The 22,752-nt window shown below is 46.5% G+C and overlaps 1 long non-coding RNA gene across 1 annotated transcript; it reads left to right on the forward strand.

Moving 5' to 3' along the window:
• The first annotated feature begins 1,725 nt into the window (after positions 1-1,725).
• On the forward strand, positions 1,726-20,941 carry LOC122393156. Its single transcript, XR_006258647.1, has 4 exons — positions 1,726-1,914; positions 8,054-8,205; positions 10,517-10,704; positions 20,787-20,941. It is a non-coding gene; the product is annotated as an uncharacterized LOC122393156 (long non-coding RNA).
• Positions 20,942-22,752: the final 1,811 nt, after the last annotated feature.

Genomic DNA, 22,752 nt, shown 5'->3' on the forward strand with positions numbered 1-22,752 from the left:
TCTTGTGGTTGTGACTTGCGAGAGGAAGAGTGCGATATTGTCGGTGGGCGAAAAAGCTGCTCCCGCGTACAGGGCCAGGCGACCCGCTGGGATTCGAACCAGCGACCTACCCGCTACCAGGCAGGCATCATACCACTCCACCAAGCAGCCACTGACATTACGGCCGCTGTTACACCGACTTCTTATACGCTTGACATTTCAACGGTTGGCGCCTTCAGTGCCTCAGGCGATTGAGGCACCGAGCGAACGTTCCAGACGGCGGACACTCAAACATAGACCACATTCCAAAATATGTAAAATCTACGAAGTATGTTATTTCGGTTTTACTGTCGGCTGCGCCATGTTGTGATCTGTACAGTGGTCCTCACGGTTCAGGGATCCGAAGAGTCGTCCGTCTTGCGCACACACGTGTATTCCTCTCGCGACCAACACAGCTCAAGTGAGTGCCAGCTCAGCTGGCCACAGACGCGTATGGCAGCACACATACACCAACGCGAAGGAATCTCCCTCCGCTAATGCTTATGCGCATAACAGTGATCTGTCAAAATGTCAGGGGGGGGGGTCCAGGCCGGGCAGATGCAGGAGGCGGGCTGGATGCAGTCCCGTAGCTCAGCCGGTCCCGTAGCTCAGTTGGTTAGAGCGTTGGACTCCGCGTGGTGAGAGCACGCGTTCCCGGTTATGACAGTCCGGGTTCGAAGCGCGACGGGCGCTCGACATTTATGGGCCTCCTGACAGGTATGGTTGCGGTTGGTGGCAGGCCGTAGCCAGGCGAAGTCAGCGAGGGGACCGGCCGTGCGCGGCTTTGTGCGCACGTTAAACTTTGGACTCTAAATTGTGCCATAGAATCGGAATTGCGCGATCGGAGGGTAGAGGGCAGGGCCATCGCAACAAGGTTCGCTTAGCGGTGGCTCTGTCCTTGTGAATCCTTCCCATCAAAAGGCTCGGACAAAATTTATAAAAAAAAAAATGCAGTACCATTGACTTACATAGCAGTAATTCGTTTTCAGGGGGGGGGGTCCTGACCCCCCCCCCCGAGATCTCCACCTCTGATGCGCATTCTTTGTCATGCAAGACAGAAACGATATAAGATCAAAAGAGGATTAAGTGCACGCTTAATAAGCAATGATTCGCTATAATAAATTTTACCTACGGGCAACGGTCGATCTTTCAAACCGACTTCTTCATAGCCAAGCACTCGCGTTTACTCACTATGCATGCACATCTGGATACCAGCTTCTGTATGTCCGTGCTTGCTCGCATTTGGAGTGCGTCATGCTCATGCCAAATGCATTTCTTGTATAAAAACATGCATATTGATGTACAAAAAAAATAGCACCCTCCGTTTTGTTACAATGGTAACAGCACAAATGCACTGATAAAGCAAGGTTAGACCTAAAACCGTATGATACGTTTATGGCTAGTCTCTCAGCTGTGAGACTCATGTGTCATCCAGCCATCTGTCCATTATATATCGTATTTCATCATGCATCTTATACCCCACCATTCACCAGTCACGCACAAGTCAGTCCCATATTAGTTACCATTGAACTCTTACAGACAGGTCGGCTGCTACTCATCTACTAATTCATTAGCCGGGGACGTCTGCACCCGTTTCCAGGTACGCCCCTCCTCGATCCAGCCCCTGTCGGCACCGACGTGCCCCCTCCCCCCCCCCGGTCGGCACACCGTCGCCGTCGGTCAGTCCGACGCCGACCGTCCGAGGGGTGACAGTGGGAAGACGGGAGTCTTCTGTTACAGGCGGGAGCTGGCGACCGCAGAGTGTCGAGTGCCCCACGGAGCGTGCAGTGCTGAGAGCTGAGAACGAACTTGGTCAGGCGGAGATGCTTGAGGTTCTATTGCATCTTTGAATGTGACTTATGAACTGACCCAGCGGTAATTGACAATACCTGGCAGGTGAGACTAGTAGCCTCTACTGTCGTCAATTTGGAGCTGTTTTACTGACCGTCATCACCAAATGGTTTACTTGATAATATATATTGTTTAAAATACACCGTCATAACGGCATTGAGATGTCAATGGCTTAAAAAATCAACTTTCTTCAGAGTTCAGTGCCTCCGAGTGAATCATGCGCATACATTTACATTCGTGTCGAAAAACGGAACTGATTGAACACGCGAGAGTGTCTGTAATCTGTTCAATGTTTGTACTTACTTACATTGTACAAATAAACCAGGAAGCGATACGATCAGTTGCCGCCTTGAAACATTTGAGCTGTTCATTGCACCACAATGTCTTAGCCTATTATCTGAGCATTTAAGATACGGTAGACTCAAAAGAGTTTCAATAAATTTATTATGCAACTACTCCTAGCAACTAGGGGACAGCACAATCAGGCCAAATCACGGCAGGCAGTGCAAACGGTTCGTCAAGCACATAGATATTGATAACGGTCCCGGGCTGGAAGCTTGTTCATTAGGCTACTATCAATATTTGTTCAGGTAGTGTCCATCAATCCACGCTGCAGAAATGCTTGTTTGGTTATATCGATACACAGGCAAGGTCAAATCTGATCGAACGCTAAGTAATCATGTATGACGGTAGACATAAAAGTAAATGAAAGCATGTGTCAATGAATCGGCTGTAAGCTCCGTAATACATATTGATACGTAATATAACTATTTGATTTAGATAGGATAGTTCACAAGAAAAGGTGTAAGATTCGTTGCCAGTAAAGTTTACTGAATGATTTTCTTATTTCATCGTAATTAGGTTAGTCGACTCTAGCATTTTAATGAAAACCCCTGGACCCCCTGGACCCCGATGGACCCCCTCGGGTTTCGCAAATAACTCATGTGAAAAGCCGCCAATCCAACGAAACTTTCAGTACCCTCCAGTCAATCAGTTTAACCCTCGCCGGCCGAGGGGGGGGGGCGGGTGCCGCCCCCCCATAGGGTTTTTTCGCGATAGCTCCGAACACGCTGGCGATAGAGAGCTGAAACTTGGCATACCTGACCTTTGATCCAAGCCGCATCTTTTGACACCAACCGCATTTTTGGGTCAGGTCAGGTCACTGACCTATGACGTCATAAGTGAACCTCTGCACGGCCTTCAGATGTCGCAACTTCGCAACGCCCTCACTGCCAGAGGAGATGTCACAGGGAAATGAAACTTGCAGGATCTAGTATCCATTATGAGTCCCACAACTTGTATATCTCGGATTTTTCCTAAAGGTCATATGAGGTCAGGTCATTTTCGTGACCTCACCATTATAAGTCAATGGGGAAAAATGAAAACTGCTATTCTGGCGCCGGGAACGATCTCCAACTATCTCAAGCACACAGAATCGTGATTTGATGCACTCCTTGCAAGGTTAGATGCGTCACTTTTGCAATGTTGACCTTGCGTGACGTCATTTATGACGTCATCAAGGTCATATTAGTTTTTCGTCAATAACTCTTGATCAAATTGAGCTAGCGAGTCGGAAAAGCCACCATTGGACTCAGGAAGACCTGCCGAATCGAATGATATGCGACATGACCTCTTTCGACCAACTTCGTGGCCTGGGGGTGCTGACCTGACCTTGACCTGAGGTCAACACCCCAAGTTGACCTGACCCGGACAAAAAGTATACCATTCGACGCGCCTGAGCGAGACGAACACGATGCTGCCAAAATCGGCGCTCTGCGGCCGTTTTTTGCGAAGTTATTCACCAAAAACTGAACCGTACCTTGGGGCACTTGACCTGACCTCAGAGGTCACCGGTTGACCTAGGACCTTAAAATCGGGTACCAATCTCTGCGTCTCGTAACGGCGCACACGCTCGTTTTTTCCGCGACGCGCTAGCTCCACCAGGGGCGAAACGGCGAGGGGGGGGGTCGTACCCGCCCCCCCCTCGGCCGGCGCGTATGTAGAAAACCAATAGGTCCGGCGAGGGTTAACACGTACTCTTCAAACTTCATGACCCCGGCACAAATAACATTTGACGTGTGACCTGTCAATCGAGACCATGTCGGGCTAGAATTGTGTTTCTACGTATGCCAGCGCACATAATCCGTTCGTTCCCAGTTTTTTTTTGCGATTATAAACGTGTAACATGTGAAATGTTGCTTGTCCCATGCATTATGGTGGATGTCAAGGCCAGGTCAAGACCAGACCTGACCTGACTCAGCCTATCCCAAATTTCCTGCTCCGAAAACAAAATACCTTGCGCAAGTTGAGAAGATATGTGGATGCGTGTTCGAATTTCGAAAACCGCGAGTATATGGCGAGTGTATGGTGCCGATGCGGTGCTACGAGACGGTGTTCGTCCCACGCCACACCGGTAAGCGTTGGCGGCCGGCGGCCGGTGGGAACAAGTTAGACGCGCCTCAGCGGGTTCCCACTCCGCTCGATTAACCAGAGCTATGGATCTGAACGGTGCAGAAAACTCGACCGGATGGTTCTGTTGGTCGACTACCCCGCACCTTCCCCCAATTTCCTCCTTCACTGCGCAGTGCCAAACGATTTCTCTTGAAAAATGGCCCACGATTGTGTGCAGTGAATAATGTATGGGTGAGCTAATCGCATCAGGTGTTGAAATGTTCACACACAAATTAACAGCGGCAGCCATGATGGATTATCAGTGCTGGAAACTAAGGCGACGTTCAAAAACATATAGCAAACGAACAAAGCAGTTGGAATCGGACGTACTCGTATATGTCTATATATGTAACAACTACTGGGTAAGGTCCTGCATGCGTAGCAAACTAATCGCACAACAAGAGAGCCAGGTAGGATCAAACGCCCGCAAAATTTACTTAATGTCGTCCTTGCGTGTGACTGAGAGCTTCTGTCATCATAAAGAACCAATGCGTGACATTCGAGAGCACCATTACACTGATGAGAGGTCGAAACTTCGGGTGATCATTTCGCATAATGAGATGCTGGCGGCGGCCTACATTAGCATTAGACGTATACGTTGTTACGAACAAAACGGACAAAGTTAAATACAACCCACCGGAAATATTGTCCAGTGTTTTCGAATACTGCCCATGTTTTACGGGTCCCACAGCCACTCAATGTGTTCCGAAGTAATGATTATTCATACGGCTGTATGCAAAATACCGGGTGGCCCAGAAAAAACGTTCCCAACTTTAAATCATTATTTCTCAGAAAGCGATTAAGATACAACATTGAAACTTCGAATAGTCTATGCGGCACACATTATCAGTAAATGGTGTCATTTTCATGCTGTTCGGTAAATTACTTTTTAAACAGTTCGTGTTTCAAGCATGCCATGTAAAAATTACTTTTTTGCTCCGATGTTTACTCAAAAATGTGAGTGAACGGGTCATTTTCACCCCACGGCACCGCGGCCTAGAGCCATGACTGCTACTGGCAGCTAGTCTCATTGATGGTTCGGGTCTCAGGATGACACATTCCCTCAGGCAACCACGATGGCTCTGTGCCAGCGGCATCGGAAGAAGTTTCCAGTTTTCTAACCATCTTGTGGCTCAAATGCTTTTCTGGCTGACATTCCTGGAAAAGGTAACTTTTTAACCAGTTTTTTTTTTTTGTCATCTGCTGGCAATGTTGTTTTTTATAAGCTATTCTGTGATCTTCTGGCACAGGAACCAGTCTGCTTTAGTTTGTTTTCCTTATCCGGTCGATTTACTGTTTGATCTACTGAAAGGAGGGTAATCAGCAGTGATCCATGCACTGTGCCACTCCTGCTCGAAACATGATTTGGTGTTGAAACGAATGGCATCCATGAGCACCATTTCGGCTCAGTATTTGAATATTTGGCACATAAGTGAGACAAAAATATTTAAAATAAGAAAATACATGTTGTTTTCATTCACGTGCTCTATTTTTTATTCTTTTTTATAACATGGGACGTCTAACCCAATCATCACTATCGTTTGACATCGGCAAAAAAAGCAAAAACGTCTTGCTTACTTCAGCTCAAGATTGCCAGCTTGTAAATGATGGTATAGTGTTGTAATTTGGCATACCAATGCGCAAAGAAATGACGCAAACTTAATGAAAATTTTGGCTCGTTATTTGCACTCGAATTTGATATATAGACCTTCAAAGTTCGGAACGTTTTTTTCTGGGCCACCCGGTATATGACCGTATACCCTAATACAAAGGTACATACCACGTGAAACACGAAGACCTGAGTACTCGTAAATGGTGAGTCTAAGGTGAGCCCATTAGTAAGTCAGAGAGGCAATCAAATTTCACTGATGGCGGAGAGAAGTGTATCTTGTTTTGTAAGACCCAGTTCGATGAACTAAGTGAGTCTCACTGAACTGAATAGTACCAGGTTCTTCTAAATAGGTAAACTAATTGGACTTCATCCAAGCAGATGGACGCATCTTGTTCTTTTCGGGAACGGGAGATGCGCCAGTATATTCCCACGCCTAGTGGCCAAGTGGCCTGACTTTAGTTTTGCCCTTGAACTCAGCCTTTTTTGCGACGATTCAAGCACTACACGAAAATAGTCTTTCGCAATCTAAGCTCTCTACAGATGCGCTATGGATAGATTTTGCCCAACAAATTTTCCTGCCTAGTCTTGGAAGCAACTCATGATAAAATTTATGGTTTTGAGCTGACCTGCAACTGACTGAAGTTTTTCTTCCTCTTTTTTTGTAATCGCATTGTTGCCAAGCGTTTGTCTTCACTCAACCCGTGCCCGTCTCCCTAAATTCACGAGATTCACTCATAACTTCCGTTTGGGCGCAGTTGGAAAAAACTATAGACCCCACTAGTTAGTCAGCTCATCACTGCGCCTCTAGCATCCCCATCCTCAACTGTGGCGCCTCTCCTCGTCCACTGTTATCCGTCTGACGGCTGTCGGTGACACAGGACACGCTGCCCTTTACTTCCACCCCGCACCACCTCCCTCTGAACACCCTATAGTCAGACGCTGTCACGCTGCCCTCCATCCGTCCCCCCAGTCTGCTCGGTGGTGATCCGAAAGGAAATCGACAGCGTGTCAGCCGCCCTGTCCGTGAGACATAAATAACTCAGCCGTCACGTCACCTTGTTCTGTGGGGAGAGACAAGGAAAAAGACTGGTCACTACAACGTGCGATGGCTCGTGGGTGTCTTTGAAGGATTCGTTATATTATTTATAGAAGAAATCCTTCTCTGTTTAAAAGGTAGTAGGAGCAGTTCACAGGAGAGAATAAATGATAAATTATAATGACCAAAAATACTGTCAAAATGTTTTAGAAGTGTTGTTCATCACCTAAGTACCCACCTTTATGGCAGAGTGTGAGGCTAAAGTCACACAACCGCATTGCTACTGACCCGCCAAACTTTCCGTATTTGAGGTCAAATGCCATTTTTGAAGATCAATGTTCTTTCTGCGCTTGACGGGAGGCATGGTTACGGACTGACGAGAAAATAAGGGTCTTTCAGAAGGAAAACTGCAGTACATGCATTGCTGATCAGACAGTAACAGCGCTGCCTAGCGCTGATCGATAGAACAATTACCGGTTTTGCCGGTTGGCTGACACCCAACGTTGAGTCAGTTTTATGTCAAAATAAATAGACTGAGATTGTAGGTGCTCACACCCAAAGCAGTTCTCGGGGGCCATCAGATGGGTGCCAAATGACTCTCACATCACAAGATATTAAGCAAGCCTCCAAGAGGAGAGGTAAAAACGTGAAAATTCAATACAAAGAGCTAACTCAGGAATACTTCAAGTTTACTTAGTTCTGAGAAGAGGGTGTTTATGAAGAGCGTGAAGTTTCATGAAGTTAAGTGAATCTGAAAGCACAGCACCTGACCCTAGTGTAAATAACTTTGCCAAAGCCGCGGACGTGACCTTCAAAAAATCATGGACCCGAACTTTGATGGAGTGACGGATCATTTCTCCGAAATTACGAGAGCTTTGTTTCCCCACAGGGCCGAGATTCGAGTATCGATCCCACCAGGCGACACAGACGCAGTGGGTGCCACTGCGCTGCACTGAACACACAAAGATGCCAATCGATGACACTAAAAAGGCATCACTGTGCCTGTTTGTTTAGCTCGACTCTTGTATTTGCTTTCCTCTAATCACAAAACTTCTTGTTCATTCATAATTCTTCTCTTGTTCCAGTGCTCGTGGAGACTGCCCTGGGGTACTCCAGTTGACCTGTCCGGTGACCTGACTTTGGACGACCGTGGAGACCTCCGTCAGCCTGGAAGAGTGCGGCTGCATCACGAGCCAGCAGGATGTGCGCACAGAGGCGCCCCTCAGCGACAGCAGAGGTCAGTGGCGGTGATGCCGCTCAAATGATATCGACTTTGTTTTTAGCTAATGGACGGTCATCGATAGGGATCCTAATGTGTAGGAAGTGATTTACATCGGAGCTGCGGAAACAGGAAATGAGCTAGGAAGTTTTTTCTTGTTAGTCTGCGTTGTATGAATATACAGAGAAGCTTCTCGCAAAAACGGTGCAAGAGCTATATAAGCACTCGTGTAAGCGTTTATTCGAGTAGAGGCGAATACATCAGTAACTAATATATCACTCAATCTCCTAAATTAGGCACTCTGTGGCACTGGGACTCGGATCGCTAGGACCGTTGAGCACCGTCCCACAAGGCAGTCAGCAGCCACACAGTTGCAGCCGATCAATAGAGGGCTGTTTTCTCCACGGGTCATTTGATGTCGCCCGAGTCTTCAGGCCACTTAGTGTCACTCAGTCACCCAGGTCACTCAGGGACACTCGGGTTTCTCCGCTACCCTGTAAGTAACTAAGGTCATTCAATCCTATAACAGGTCACCATTCAGACCATTCAGTCTTCTTCCATATTAGCTACAAAATCATTCATCAAGTCACCCATGGCCGCCTGGGCCACTCAGGGTTAGTTTCGTCAAGTCGTTTAGGCCACTTAGTCTTCCAACAGTTCACTCAGTATGTTAAAGGTTATATTTTGTCTTCTTCCTTCTCACTCGGGGTCATTCTCGTCTGCGCTTGGTCACTCTGAGTTAGTCACTCTGTCACTCTGAGTTAATTAGCTCTCACTTTAGTCCTCAATGTCGTCCAGTTACCCACCATACGCTATGGGACGGAACGCCTCCCCAGCGGCGCAGGCGTTGGCGGAGGCCAGCAGCTCTTTGGGGCTCCACTCTCCGTTCAGCAGACAATGGTGCCTGCAGCGGTAGTGAGCGCAGCAGAGCGGGTGCTCTCCTCGCACTATGTCCTGACCCATCAGCACACAGTCGGGGTGCGCCGGCGGCGGGCCGGGCCGACTGCACGTGCGGCGCACCACGTCCACGATTCCAGAGGGAGACACACGGCAGTGGTGGAGCACACAGTTGGGCCCCGTCCACTGCTCGCCGGGCCCGAAGTAGCGTTCGTGTTCCGGTGAGTAGCACTGCTGGCAAGTGAGGCGTGGACAGCAGAGAGGAAATGGTGCGCTGGGCGCGGTGGGTGGATCCTGCCGGTGGCAGGCGTTGGTCTCGGCGTCGGCACACCGATCCACCTGTAGACCGTACTGGTCTGAGCAGGTGATCATGCCACCGCAGTCGGGCAGCATCCTCTGCTCGCCCTCACTCAGCGTGACATTAAGCTCGTAGGAGAAGCAGCCCTCAGAAAACTGAGCCAACACTGGCCCGAGGCAGAACTCCAGCAGCAGCGCCAAGCAGAGTAGAATGCTGAACCAGGTGCTGGACATGTTGAAAACGACGGACTTGTGCTGTGCTCTGGCTGGACACTGGCAGGCTGCGACTGAAGGCGGATCAAAGCCGTGGCCAGAGCGAAACCAGACTATCAGCACAGCCAATGGTCGGCTTTTTATGTACCCCGGCCTCACGGATATACGAGCACGACCTTGGGTTCGGCTGCTGGCCCGGCACTTGGCTGCAGTAAATGGCGCAGTGTGGCGCCAGCGTTCCGATCGTCTGTCGCCTGCGGGCCAAGTGCTTAGGAGACATGCTCTGCTCCTCACTCGAGCCTATGACCATTGGCCAGAGAGATGATAAGCGGGTGGGGATTTCGACAATTTTCCCTGAGTGCTATCGTCGACAGGCAGCACATTGGAGAAAAACATCGCTTACGTTTTGTGGTAGTTATTTATGCAAGCATTGTGAACCAGACCATCCATCCAGGGACTCAGATTACGATATTATTGAAAAATAAATGCATTCGGTTAAACATTTAAGCATCTGTAGGTATGCATCTTCAATCAACAGCGTATGATGTCCGTGGAAGTAACACCACATACGCCGAATGCCACCTGTCTTGTAACATCAACATCATCCATTTACACTCAGTGTTCTTTTCACGGTTTCCCTGCCTCTGTCAATTTCGAACACAAACACAGAGAAACGGTTTTCCATACCATAGCCGACGCTCGCAGCCGTAGACACTTGTCGTTTATTTCCACAGGGAAATTCTTACTAACAGAAACGTAAATGCATTGTAACCGTCCGCAGACCTTCCATTTCAAAACAGCCCAAATCAAATAACAGCTGCCTAAATCAAATAATCGGCATAGTGCGCATCCTTCCACACAGCGACTCCAAACACGGGCTCAGCGTTTCTCTGAGGGTGGTGTGTTTGTGTTTGTTGTGCAGATGTCAGCCCGGTGGAGGCGCGGCGGCTCTTCACGGCCGAGGAGGTGTGCCTGGTGCTGCTTGTGCTGCTCCTCTGGGTGGCGGCTATCGCTCTCTTCATCAACCGCTGGGGCAAGATCCGGATGCTGGAGCCCTGTCTGCCCTACAAGCTGGCGACACTTGGAGCAGAAACGCCAATGACAGTGCAGGTATGTTTCTCGCTTGATCGTTTAAGATATGGGTCCATTTGTCGGTTTGCGTTGCCGAGTTACGCTAAATCAAACCTATGCTCTCTCATTGTGTTTATGATATCCCTTTCAATAAAACCATACAAGGAAAAAACCGCAGAATGGAAAATACGGCTTTGTTAGCCTCGAGTTGATCACATATTTCTTTTTTCGCATTTTGTGAACCAAAGAAAATGAGTAATTATAGGAAAATATGATGTTTTATACCTATCGCGTGATTGTGATATAATTTGCAATTTTCTAGTTCAGACAGAAGCCAACTAACATAAACCATTGTAAAATAAGAACATATAATGATGGACCAAATGTTCATCGCAAAGCCCGTGCCAAAGTGACCTCCGCTTGAGACTGATGAGTCCCACCCACACCCCTGTATCGATCTCGTTGCCTCGGTTGGTGTCTCTTCCAACGGACCTATAGAACATGGCTTCCGGAGTTCGCTGTAGGTACAGTTCCGAGTGACTACTGGCTACAGCTCTGGAGTGCGTTAGAGCCACTGCTGTTCAGTGAAGAGAGCTATAGACCGTAATATCTACATGTGGAGCTCTATAGGTTTCTATAGACCTCTGTAGAAGTCAATGGCAGAGTCAATCAGTCCGTGTAGACACACGGGGATCTTTTCACAGCTCTTAAGGTTTCCATATTGGTCTCCATACATGTAGGTTTCCATATCAGCGTCACAGGTCCGATACATGAGGATGGTGGTTCCCATGAATACAGCATGATTACATGGGATGCTTTCAAAGTTTCAGGCTACGGCAAACTAATTATGATCTAGATGTAAGGCATTCTGAAAAAAATATAATGACATTGGGCAAATTTTGACCTTTGATGACCTCTGGTGACCCCAATGTTGCTCTAAGATGAAAAATAGCTAAACTACTTTCAAACGTACGCATTGAGAGCTATCGACTGCTTTTTACCGCGTCTTTCTAGCCCTCTTAGTTTTTTTTTCCTGAGTTACAGGTGGATGGTAACATATACCCCCCCCCCCCCCCACTATGCGAAGTTGGCTGAGACCGCCACTGGGGCGCGGGTTAAAAGAGACGCCCCAAATGAAGCCGACTTGTAAATGTTCAAATCCCAGTTTGTGACATCTGGTCAGCAGGCAGTTGACGCCAACTGGATTTTTGAAACATAGTGATTTTTTTAATTAGTTTTCGCTCTTCCGTCTATATTTCAGCAACTATACAGTCTTCAGCGCTTACAGCCGCATTCCATCTCCAAGCTTCAGTGCACTCATCTGAACTTCAGAATGTATCAGACCATAAAACAGCCTAAGAAGCCTGGCCCGATATGGCCTGTGCCAGACCGCTGCGCTCGTGTAGTGTTATTGTTATGTTTGATGTTGGAGAGTTCTTATGTTGTGTTGGATCATTACGCTGGACCATCGGCTGCTCCATGACGGGCGTGACGCAGTTCCGATGGTTTTCTCCGCTCGGTCTACATGCGATCAGCCGAGACCATTTGGACATTTACTGCACCATGTGCGGGGCACAATGCCGGTTTACGACGGTCTTCTGGGGCTTGACCTTGTCGCTTCCCAAAAGCAGCGCAGTTAAAGATGTACTTTATGTGGGAAACAGTTCAAATGTGCTCTAGAGTTTCCATCGGACTGAAATTTGGTTAAGTGCCCTTTTTACGTTAAATACTCTTGTTCTGCATTGACTTGGGGAAAACTTGCTAGGAATCATGGTTTGTCACATGACAGAATAAAAATTAGGCATAGATCAAGTAGGGTAAGGGCGGGTAAGAGGACGCGGGCGATAATAGTACGCATCAGCTGTTTCGGTTGCCTAGCAACGCGGTTTTGTCGAGTTCATGAAGTGACATGAAGCCGCCAGTACGTGTTTGTCACCAACGGAACGTGGACGTTGTGCGGCGACGCTGTTGAGTTTAAGGCGATGAATATTATTTTGAAGCGTTATGATATTATTATGGTATGGTACAATAATTTTGATACTTGGCAGTTGAGATAAGGTACATTTTCGTGATTGTTGTGGGAAACGTGTGAGGTTTTCTGGTGAAATACTGTGCAGTGCAATTTTCTGTTTGTGAAGTTTTACACAATGTTTCGGGGTTGTTTTGTGCGCGAATTGCATGTAGGGTAAGAGTACGCACTGTTCATGAGGGTAAGAGTACGCAGAATTATACATTATATCGAATAGGGTAAGGGCGGGTAAGAGTACGCGGGCGATAAGAGTACGCATCAGCTGTTTCGGTTGCTTAGCAACGCGGGTTTGTCAAGTTCATGAAGTGACATGAAGCCGCCAGTGCGTGCATGTCACCAACGGAACGTGGGCGTTGAGCGGCGACGCTGTTGAGTTTAAGGCGATGAATATTATTTTCGAGCGTTATGATATTATTTTGGTATGGTACAATAATTTTGATACTTGACAGTTGAGATAAGGTACATTTCCGTGATTGTTGTGGGAAACTTGTGAGGTTATCTGGGGAAATACTGTACAGTGCAATATTCTGTTTGCGAAGTTTTGCACAACGTTTCGGGGTTGTTTTGTGCGCGAAATGCATGTACGGTAAGAGGACGCACTGTTCAGGAGGGTAAGAGTACGCAGAATTATACATTAAATCGAATATACAGAAATATAGAATTATTAATCTATCGCTCAATGACGTTTGTTTTGTAGGTATATCATCAATGGAGCACTGTGATGCAGATGCGTACCCGAAATTCTTCCAAATACGAGTTATTCTTCTCCTTTTTGATTGTGCATTTTTTAAGAAACACACGACATGATTATTTCCTGATTTATAGACTTGAAAGATTTATATTATGTTTTTCTTTTTGGAAACTAGAATTACCTTAAATGCCTTCTGAGTTTGAAGTTAAGCATTTGGACAGTGCAAGCTGCATAGGTGTGTGTTCATATGCTTGCGTACTCCACCCGCCTGGCGTGCGTACTCTTACACACCCCATATGGTAAGAGTACGCAAGTGCAACGGTTCAGAAAATGTCAGTTTTAGACCACTTCCATTTACGCTGAAGGATCGTTGCCCCATGGGTTGATGGCTAATTCAATGAACTTTAATATTCCCTATTTGCGATTTCTTTCCTTCAAATATTAACCCTCGCCCGCACATGGGGGGGTGGTTGCCACCCCCCCCCCCCCAGGCAGTCTTTCTGCTCTGCACTCAACATTTTTAGAGCTAGAAGGCTGATTTTTCGTATAGCTGCTCGTCCATCCTTTCTTGATGTCCACTGAAAATTTCAAGTTTTTGTAATTTTTGGTTTCGGAGATATGACCTTGTTTTTCAGGTCATGTCATGACCCAAATGGCCAATTCTCAACATCTTGCGTTTGCCATGGGCCTTGTGAGCTTTTGACACCCTGATTTCGGCCTTTTTTGCCAGTCTTACCTCCCACCTATCATGAAACATGTTGTTCGACGATGTACAGGGGTCAAGGTCAGGGTCAAGGTCAACCTAGGTCATCTAAGATAATTGCGTTTTAGGCAAGCTGAATTTACTTTTTGTGAAGTTTTTTGACTGCATTTTTGGTAAAAGCTTCTCAGATCATGATTTCATGTGATATGGACCCAAAAACAATCGGTGCACACATCAGTATACACACAGACACACACAGACATACAAACACATATAAATGACCTTGACCTAACTTGACCTGAAATGACCTCAGCAGCAAAATTCTGGTCGGATAGTGTGACAAAGAGGTTCTAGCTGGCTTGGCACCAGAAAACAGCATCGTCATCGGTATTTGATAAGCAGCACACTTGATATCCAACGGTGACCCAAAACAGCAACATTTTTTAGTTTGACCTGACCTGGAAGGTCAATGACTGACCTGAGAAGGTAAAACTGGGTATCATTGGATTCGTCTCTTCCCAAAGAATCTTTTTGGTTTTTACTGCTAAGCTCTATCTCCAACAGGAACGAAATGGCGCGGGGGGGGGGGGTGGCAACCACCCCCCCCCCCCCATGTGCGTTCTAGGATGGGAAAATGGCATGTGCGGGCGAGGGTTAAACAAATGAGAGCAAGAAATCCACTAAGTGCGTACTCTTATACGACTTCACCCTATACAGAAATATCAAATTATTGATATATCGCTCAATGACGTTTGTTTTGTAGGTATATCATCAATGGAGCACTGTGAGGCAGATGAGTACCCGAAATTCTTCTAAATACGATTTATTCTCCCTTTTGCTTGTACATTTTTAGAGTCACATGACTTGATTATTTCTTAATTTATAGATATGCAAGATTTATTTTATGTTTTTTTTCTTTTTTGATACTAGAATTAAATTAAATGTCTTCTAAGTTTGATGTTAAGCATTTGGACAGTAAAAGCTGTCTATAGGTGCGTGTTTATATGCTTGCGTACTCCACCCTCATGGTGTGCGTACTCTTACACACCCCATGTGGTAAGAGTACGCAACAGCAGCGGTTCAGAAAACGTCAGTTTTAGACCACTTCCATTTACGCTGAAGGATCGTTGCATCATGGGTTGATGGCGAATTCAATGAACTTTAATATGCTATGTTTGCGATTTCTTTCTTTCAAATATTTAACAAACGAGAGCAAAAAATCCACTAAGTGCGTACTCTTATACGACTTCACCCTACTTGCCTTTTCAAATATGTCATTTGATTTGTATTCGCAAGTCACGAGCACGCGCTTTACAGAAGCATGTTAAGACGACTTCACACTATTGCTAACTAAAAGCTTGTTTGAAGCCTCTCCAGAAAAAGTTCAAAACTACCAACTAATAAATGAAAGGAACTAGAGCCCTAGAACATCAGTTTTAGTTATTGCTTGACATTTACCTAGCAGGAGCGTTCATGGGGTGCATTTTTATTGAATCGCCATTCATGTCTAATGCATCGATAAGACTGTGTCTCTTAAATACGGTGCCGGTCAATTCATTTCAATCAAACCTTCAGAGAAAGAAGTTGACACCGGCCACGGCTTTAAAGTTCGGAGTGAAATGGTCCTCCAGTAGCTGCTGATTGTATGCCATTCGAGCCAGCCGAGAAACTACCTACTCGACAAGTTTGGCGTGCCTCGAAAATACAACGCTGGAAGCATTAGTATAAAAGACTCACCAGTGTGCAATACAAACCATTTCTGAAGTTGAGACTCATATGCAATTATTTTAGATAGGCCCCTAGTTCACTCAAAAGTAAACCACATTTTTGGGTTAGATAGGAGGCTGTTGAGCTAAATAGGTTGTTAGCCGGCCTTGGAGGGCAGTTGCAAGCATTTACATCAGTCTCAGTCTCGCCACGAAGTAGGTAGCTCTCGAGTGCGGCTAAGAGAAAATCACTGATATTTGTATGCAGAGAAACAGAATACAGTTCCTTGTAGTTGCTGGATCTCCCGAGGTTCCGATTAAATGTGGGGAGATGAACACTCAGTCATCTCCTGGGTATTATGGGTGCCGGATTTACACCATTTGGTAAATCAAGTTGTTCGCAAAGAGTCATAGAAACAGAAAAATCACCACGAACCATGACGAAGTGACAGTAAATACACTCAGACGGTAGATTAGGTTATACAGTGTCGTTATATGTTGAATTGACATTTTCAACCTTTTTCGACCTGACACTGTTGATATCTATCACTTTTCAGTTCTTTTGATGTACATCACAGGAGTGAAATTTTATATCTCTTTGTGGGGGCAAATGCACCCACAATCCTGAATTATGCCCCCCTACCCCAAATGATGAAGATGCACCCACAAGTATTTTACAAGCGTCCTTTCGAGAGCACGGCACCCTTTGCATGCTGTAACGGCGTCCTCCTGACCGTCTCGCGCTCCTGGATAATATAGCGTTTTTAACCTTCGCCCCAGTGTGGGGGGGGGGGGCATATGTTACCACCCTGTCGCGTTTTTTGCGTGTAAATAAAAAACCGCGGCGCGTAGCGCCGCGCCGCTTGGGGTAGCTTTTGGTACATCAATTTTGGACATTGTGTGAAATTTTTGACCCCAGGTCATGTCAGGTCAGGTCACCAGGTCAATATACTGACCAAGCCTAAAAAAGTTTGCAATCATGTCCAGCCTGCAGTGTTTGTCAGAAAGGTTTTAAACTTGGTGGATTGCATGATGTTATGGGCGCCTACAATTTGTATATCTCGGATTTTTTTTTTATATCCGTGACCTAAGGTCAGGTCAATGGCGTGACCTTTCCATTACAAGTCAATGGAGAAAAATGAAAATGCCTCTAGATCCGTGTGTACGCATAGGAACAGTCCGAATATTTCAGAATCACAATGATTTGGACCACCCGTGGTGACCAAGGTGTCATTTTTGCTGATAGCCTCTAGAAAGGTCATCCGAGGTCATTTGAGGCTACAAACAGATTTTTGCCAAAAACTCGCGATTGGAAAGAGCTAGAACGCTGGGAATGGCCGCATTGTGTTTGTCTTGTTGAGACGCATCGACTGATATGCAACATGACCTTTTCCGGTCAGGTCATGACCTTGACCTGAGGTCAAATTTTCAAGTTGACCTTTCAAGGTCAAATTATAGTTCATTCGACGCATCTCGGCGAGAGGAACACGATTCTGGCAATATAAATGTCGTGGCTTTTTGTAGTCGAAAGTTATTGCCGAAAAACACTTTTCGTAAAAACACTATTTTTGGAGTTTTTGCCCTCTGGAGGCTAAACAGTTGACCTGAGGTCAATTTTGATGATAACCTTATCAAAAGAAGAGTTTAAAAACTATCGATTGCTTTTCCATGCGTTTTTCTAGCTACCATAGTTCCTGAGATAACGGCATGTTTTCTGAAAAATGTAATGACAATTGGCAAATTTTGACCTTTGATTACCTATGGTGACCCCAATATTGCTCTAAGATGAAAAATGGCCGAAATACTTTCAAACGTACGCATTGAGAGCTATCGACTGCTTTTTACCGCGTCTTTCTAGCCCTCTTAGTTTTTGAGTTAGAGGTGGGTGGTAACATATGCCCCCCCCCCCCCCACTAGGGTGAAGTTGGCCGAGACCGCCACTGGGACGCGGGTTAATCACTCGGCGCCCTTCTGGGAGAATGGCGCCCTTTTGACAGCACCGCGCCGCATCCCTCGACTGTTCGGCGCCCTTCTGGCCTCTCAGCGCCACTGGACCGCAAAGGGTTTTCAATCACTCGGCGCCCTTCTAGGAGAATGGGGCCCCTTTTCATGGTCTCACGGCGCCCTCGTAACCGTCTGGCGCCCCTATTTCCTCACCAACTTAGCACTACTGACTGTAGACGCCCTTCTGGTCTCTCAGCGCCCCTGGACCATATAACGTTTTCAATCACTCGACGCCCTTATAGAAGAATGGCGCCCTTTTCATGGTCTCACTACGCCCTCGTAACCGTCTGGCGCCCCTACATTTGGCGCCCCTACTACTGGATGAAGTCCCTCTATATTTTTTCACGCCCTTCCGGTCACTTTACACTTTTAACCGTGTATTTGCTTAGTCAGACATGTCACGACACAGCGCCCTTCGGCTAGCAATAATGTTATCAAATTCGGTGTTAATTTAGGCTCCCACAAAAAGAATATCCATTGCGTCTCAAAACGGCGTGGCACCCCTACAGCTTGGCACCCACAATCATTTTCAGAAAATTACACCCCTGGTACATCATATACCTAACCTTCATATTACGTATTTAAAATATATTTATCATACATATATGCATTGGCCATTAAGAAGATTCCGAAGTTCTGTGGATATCAATATTCTAGTGTTTCGAGCCACTTCCCTGGCTCTGAATTTCACATAAGTCTGTGACAAGTTTAGGGCTATGAAGCTACTACCGCAGTAGGGCACTGGGGACGTCCATTAATCTCACAACAGGGCGGTGGGAATTACTTCCCGATACTGTGTTCACTGCAAAGTGTTTCCAAGAACTTGGTGACCCGTTCGTGCGCTGAATCTAATGTTATGGCTCAACGAAGGAAGTACATTTGGGCAATATTGGTCAGGTGTTAATACATTTTCTGGGCCGGTATTTCTGGTCAACGCATGAGCGTATATATGTTGCAGGCACTTTAGAAAATCAGTCATTTTGTAAAATGCCTAGGCATTTTACAAAAAGACGGCTGTTTGAAAAATGACTGAACGCAACCAGGCTTTTTTCAAAATGGCTAGCCATTTTACAAAATGACTACGCATTTTGCAAAATGCCTGACCAGCATGGAACGTAGATCCCACTACAGATACTATGGCCAACAGTTTTTGGACGTCTTCCTATACCCTATAGGTACGTGTTCAGCCTGTAGCTGATCGATTTGAAGCTCTGTGATGACGACAATGCTGAGTAACGACCAGGTTGAGTTGCAGACTCGGCTGTAGCATAAAGCATTGTTTAGTTAACGCTGTAAAAACTCCCATGTACCTAGGTACAGCAACGCCGTTCATGTTCTGCCTGAAACTAGATCTAACAAAACCAGCCGGAGACCGGCCCTAGTCAATAGGCAGGCCCGGTTGATGTACAATTACATGTAAACGAATGAGTGTAGTCTTTGTTTGATTGTGTCTTTGTTTGACAGCTTTGAGTACCTACTTACATGGTCCCAGTTAAAAATATCAAGCCCCACATCGGGAGAATCATCAGGTCGCTTGGCGTAGGACTAGAGCGTTGGTTTCAGAAGACACTAACGCCTAAGTGTGTGGGATCGAATCCTCGCGACCTCTAATAGTTTTACAGATACAGGCCGGCATAGGGCCAGTCGTTTGTTGACGCTCCAGATCGATCATTTTAAATCCAGCAGCCTCGCTGACGTGGGGGTTGGAAATGTCGCGGGCCTGAACTTCTCAAAATAGAGGCAGGTATGGACTTCCCACTGCTGGACTCCTCTGGTCATAATGATGGACTCCTCGGTCCACCTACACGCTACCAAAACGTATATAATTAGGTACTCGTATCTACAACACGCTGCTCAGTCATTTTGTAAAATGGCTAGGTATTTTGTAAAATGCCTAGGCATTTTGCAAAATGACTTTGTAAAATGCCTAGGCATTTTGCAAAATGACTGGAGAGTCAGTCATTTTGTAAAATGCCTAGGCTTTTTGCAAAAAGCCTGGAGAATCAGGCATTTTGCAAAATGCCTAGGCATTTTACAAAATGACTGATTTTCTAAAGTGCCTGCAACATATACACTAATATGCATTATGCAATGTCAACATGCATGACAATATATGCATAACCCCAGCATGTCATGATCCAATCCCGCAGTAACGTGTTACATATTCCGTATGCGTTTCATGCGACTTGAACTTTCAGTGTCGTGATGATTCAAAGCTAAATGTTACGTCCTACAAAGCATTGAATACAATCACAAAGTTCAAAGACGCCACCGCTTATCTCACACTCCCAGCAGATATATAAACTAAACGTGAATCCTTATGTGGCTGACGGGCATGACCTTATCTCACACAGAAGCTAACGTACTTCTTATTGAATTGGATTGACCTTTCTAGCAACTAAGTTATCAGGTGTCTCAGCAGCCATCGAATGGGCTTTCCTTAAAACTTCTGCAAAAGGTCGTTGTTCAGGCTTTGGAAACAATCCTGCCTCTCTCATCTCCACTCAATTAAGGAAGATTCCCCTAGCCTCTCCAAAAGGTCACGGTCAAACGATGACAAATGGGTTAATCCATATTACTTTTCAGTCTACACTCAATTCTGCAGGAGTTTCAAAGGCCATATCAATAACTTGTAAACTGAATTAGGAATGCATATGTCTAACCTATGTCAAAGGCAGATGCACTTGAACCATCGTATAGCTGATATGCAGGTGCGAGTACGGACGTACATTACAGCAAAAATTAGCCTAACCTAAGACATAAACGCTCGGACATGAGCATTGACCACTGACCTAACTCTTTACCTGGCCACTGACTTCACCTCTAACCTAACCTCTGACCTGGTCTATGACCCAACCCCTGAGCTGAGTCTTGACCGCATCTTACCTTCCCCTGACCTGACCCTTGACCTGGCTCCTGACCTCACCTCTGACCCAACCCATGACCTCCCCGTTCTCTGACCCGTTCCGGTCCGTCTCTCGCCGGCAGAACTCGCGGATGAACTCCACTGAAGAGGAGCCGGCAACGTCCCCGAGCTGTCGACGTCAGTTGTCCCTAATGACCCCTGCCGGCACCCAGCTGTCGGCACCGCGCCGGGTCAAGTCGGCCGTTGATCTCGTGTCGTTGGTGATGGCTGAGCAGCTGGGGGCGGCCGCACGCGGCGGTGGCGGCGCCCCGGCGGCGCCCGGGGCGTGCGGCGGTGGGGCGGGCCTGGGCGCCGAGCTGGGGGCGTCGGCCGGCGCCCCCGACCCCAGTGAGTCGGGCTGGTCGGCGGCGATGCCCCCCGGCCCTCCGTGCGCCGCCCGGGGCAGCCATCTGTGGCAGACGGCGGCGCGGCGCGGCGGCGAGTGCCAGATTCAGGTGCCGGTCCAGGTCTCGGCCGACAGCTTCTGCTCGAGTCCCGGCAGCGAGCGAGCACCCCCGACCAGCCGGGCCAGGATGGTCAGGGGTCAGTGGGTGACCCGGTCCGGCTCCCGAAGTATCTCCTCGCAGAATAGCTCCAAAGGAGCCGAGACGACTGTAGTGTGAGTTCGCGCGGCGAGTGGGTGTGCTTTGTGTATAGGAGTGTGGGCAACAGCTGATAAAGTTCCTGTACGCTAGCGCTTAACTTGTGTTTTCTGCAGATGTGAGATGCGTTTGTATGCTGGCTTGCAAATAACTAACGTCTTTTTTAGTCAAACCCCAGGTCTAATCGGTAAAGAAATCACAATATGGAAGGCCAATAGGCCATCAATGTGCAAAAATAAAACATGTCGTCGGGTGTTCAAGGAAGGTGTAAATCAAAAGAATTGCCGGTCGAAAAAAACCTTGTCCAAAAGCCGAAGATGAAATGTGTGTAATGTGTCTGTGTGTAGAAAGAAAGCCCTCGTTATTGGCGTTGACTTTCCTGTTGTATTGACTTCTCCCAGCTACCCATTGATAGCAGGTTTCACCTTGACTGATCAAACTAATTTCAATTGACACTCTATCTTTCCAAATATGTAGTATCCATGACGCCGTGTGTGCGATGTGCATAGGTGTTTTGTGATGTCTTTTATGTGTATCGCGTATCGTATGTGCTGCGTCAGCATCACCTATTACAACTTCCTATAGCTTTGCGCATTGCATTTGCATTTAAAAACATGTTTTTCATCATAACTTCGTTGCACTGTCTCCATACAACAAATATTATGATGATAAAATGCATTATTATTAGAATTATCGCGTAAAGAAAGATAGGTACGCAATCGGCGAGTTATGTGCGTTGATAACATAAAAGGTACTAGTCTAGCATAAAATGTAAAAAAGAACCGCAAAGATCAAGTATATTCATTTATATCCTGGTATCGGTGAGAGTCGTGACTTGCAAACATGATGTCCTGTGAATGCCTGGCGCTTTGAATAAAACCGACAGTCTTTTTATCGGAGCAACTGCAATAACAAGAAAATGATGAAAGTAGGGGAAGGTGGGGTAAGACGGCCCAGCGGGGCAAGACGGACCACCAGCCCTCCCGGCTGAACCGCTGCTGGTATCTACTGCTTTATGCACTCACTATGTTTGTTTTCCTTCGTAACAATGGCCACCTTGAGCTCATGCCGCTTGGATGCATAGCTTTTGAGTTATTGAGAAAAATGTTGTTTTTCGTCAAACCGATCTAATATAAGAGGTCTACGGGTGATTCAATTACGGCGCCTTTCTTGCATGATTAGTCTCTATTTTGCACTTAACTGTGAAGAACAAAGTTATAAATTTAGTTATAGTCACACTTTAGGAAAGGCAAGGTTTTGCAATGTTGGGCTATTTGCCATATACGTCATGATAATGACAGAATTTAGATTTGGGGCAAGACGGACCACTGTGTTCCATCTTACCCTGTGGTGGTCCATTATACCCTGCATATGGAAAGTTCTTTTCCAAAACATTGACACAAGTTTGAGTAAGCTAATTTTTCAGGAAGGAGTCTTTGTTGCATGT

The sequence above is a fragment of the Amphibalanus amphitrite genome, unplaced genomic scaffold (assembly GCF_019059575.1).
Source record: "Amphibalanus amphitrite isolate SeventyFive unplaced genomic scaffold, NRLGWU_Aamphi_draft 000519F_arrow, whole genome shotgun sequence".
Taxonomy (NCBI): Eukaryota; Metazoa; Arthropoda; class Thecostraca; order Balanomorpha; family Balanidae; genus Amphibalanus; species Amphibalanus amphitrite.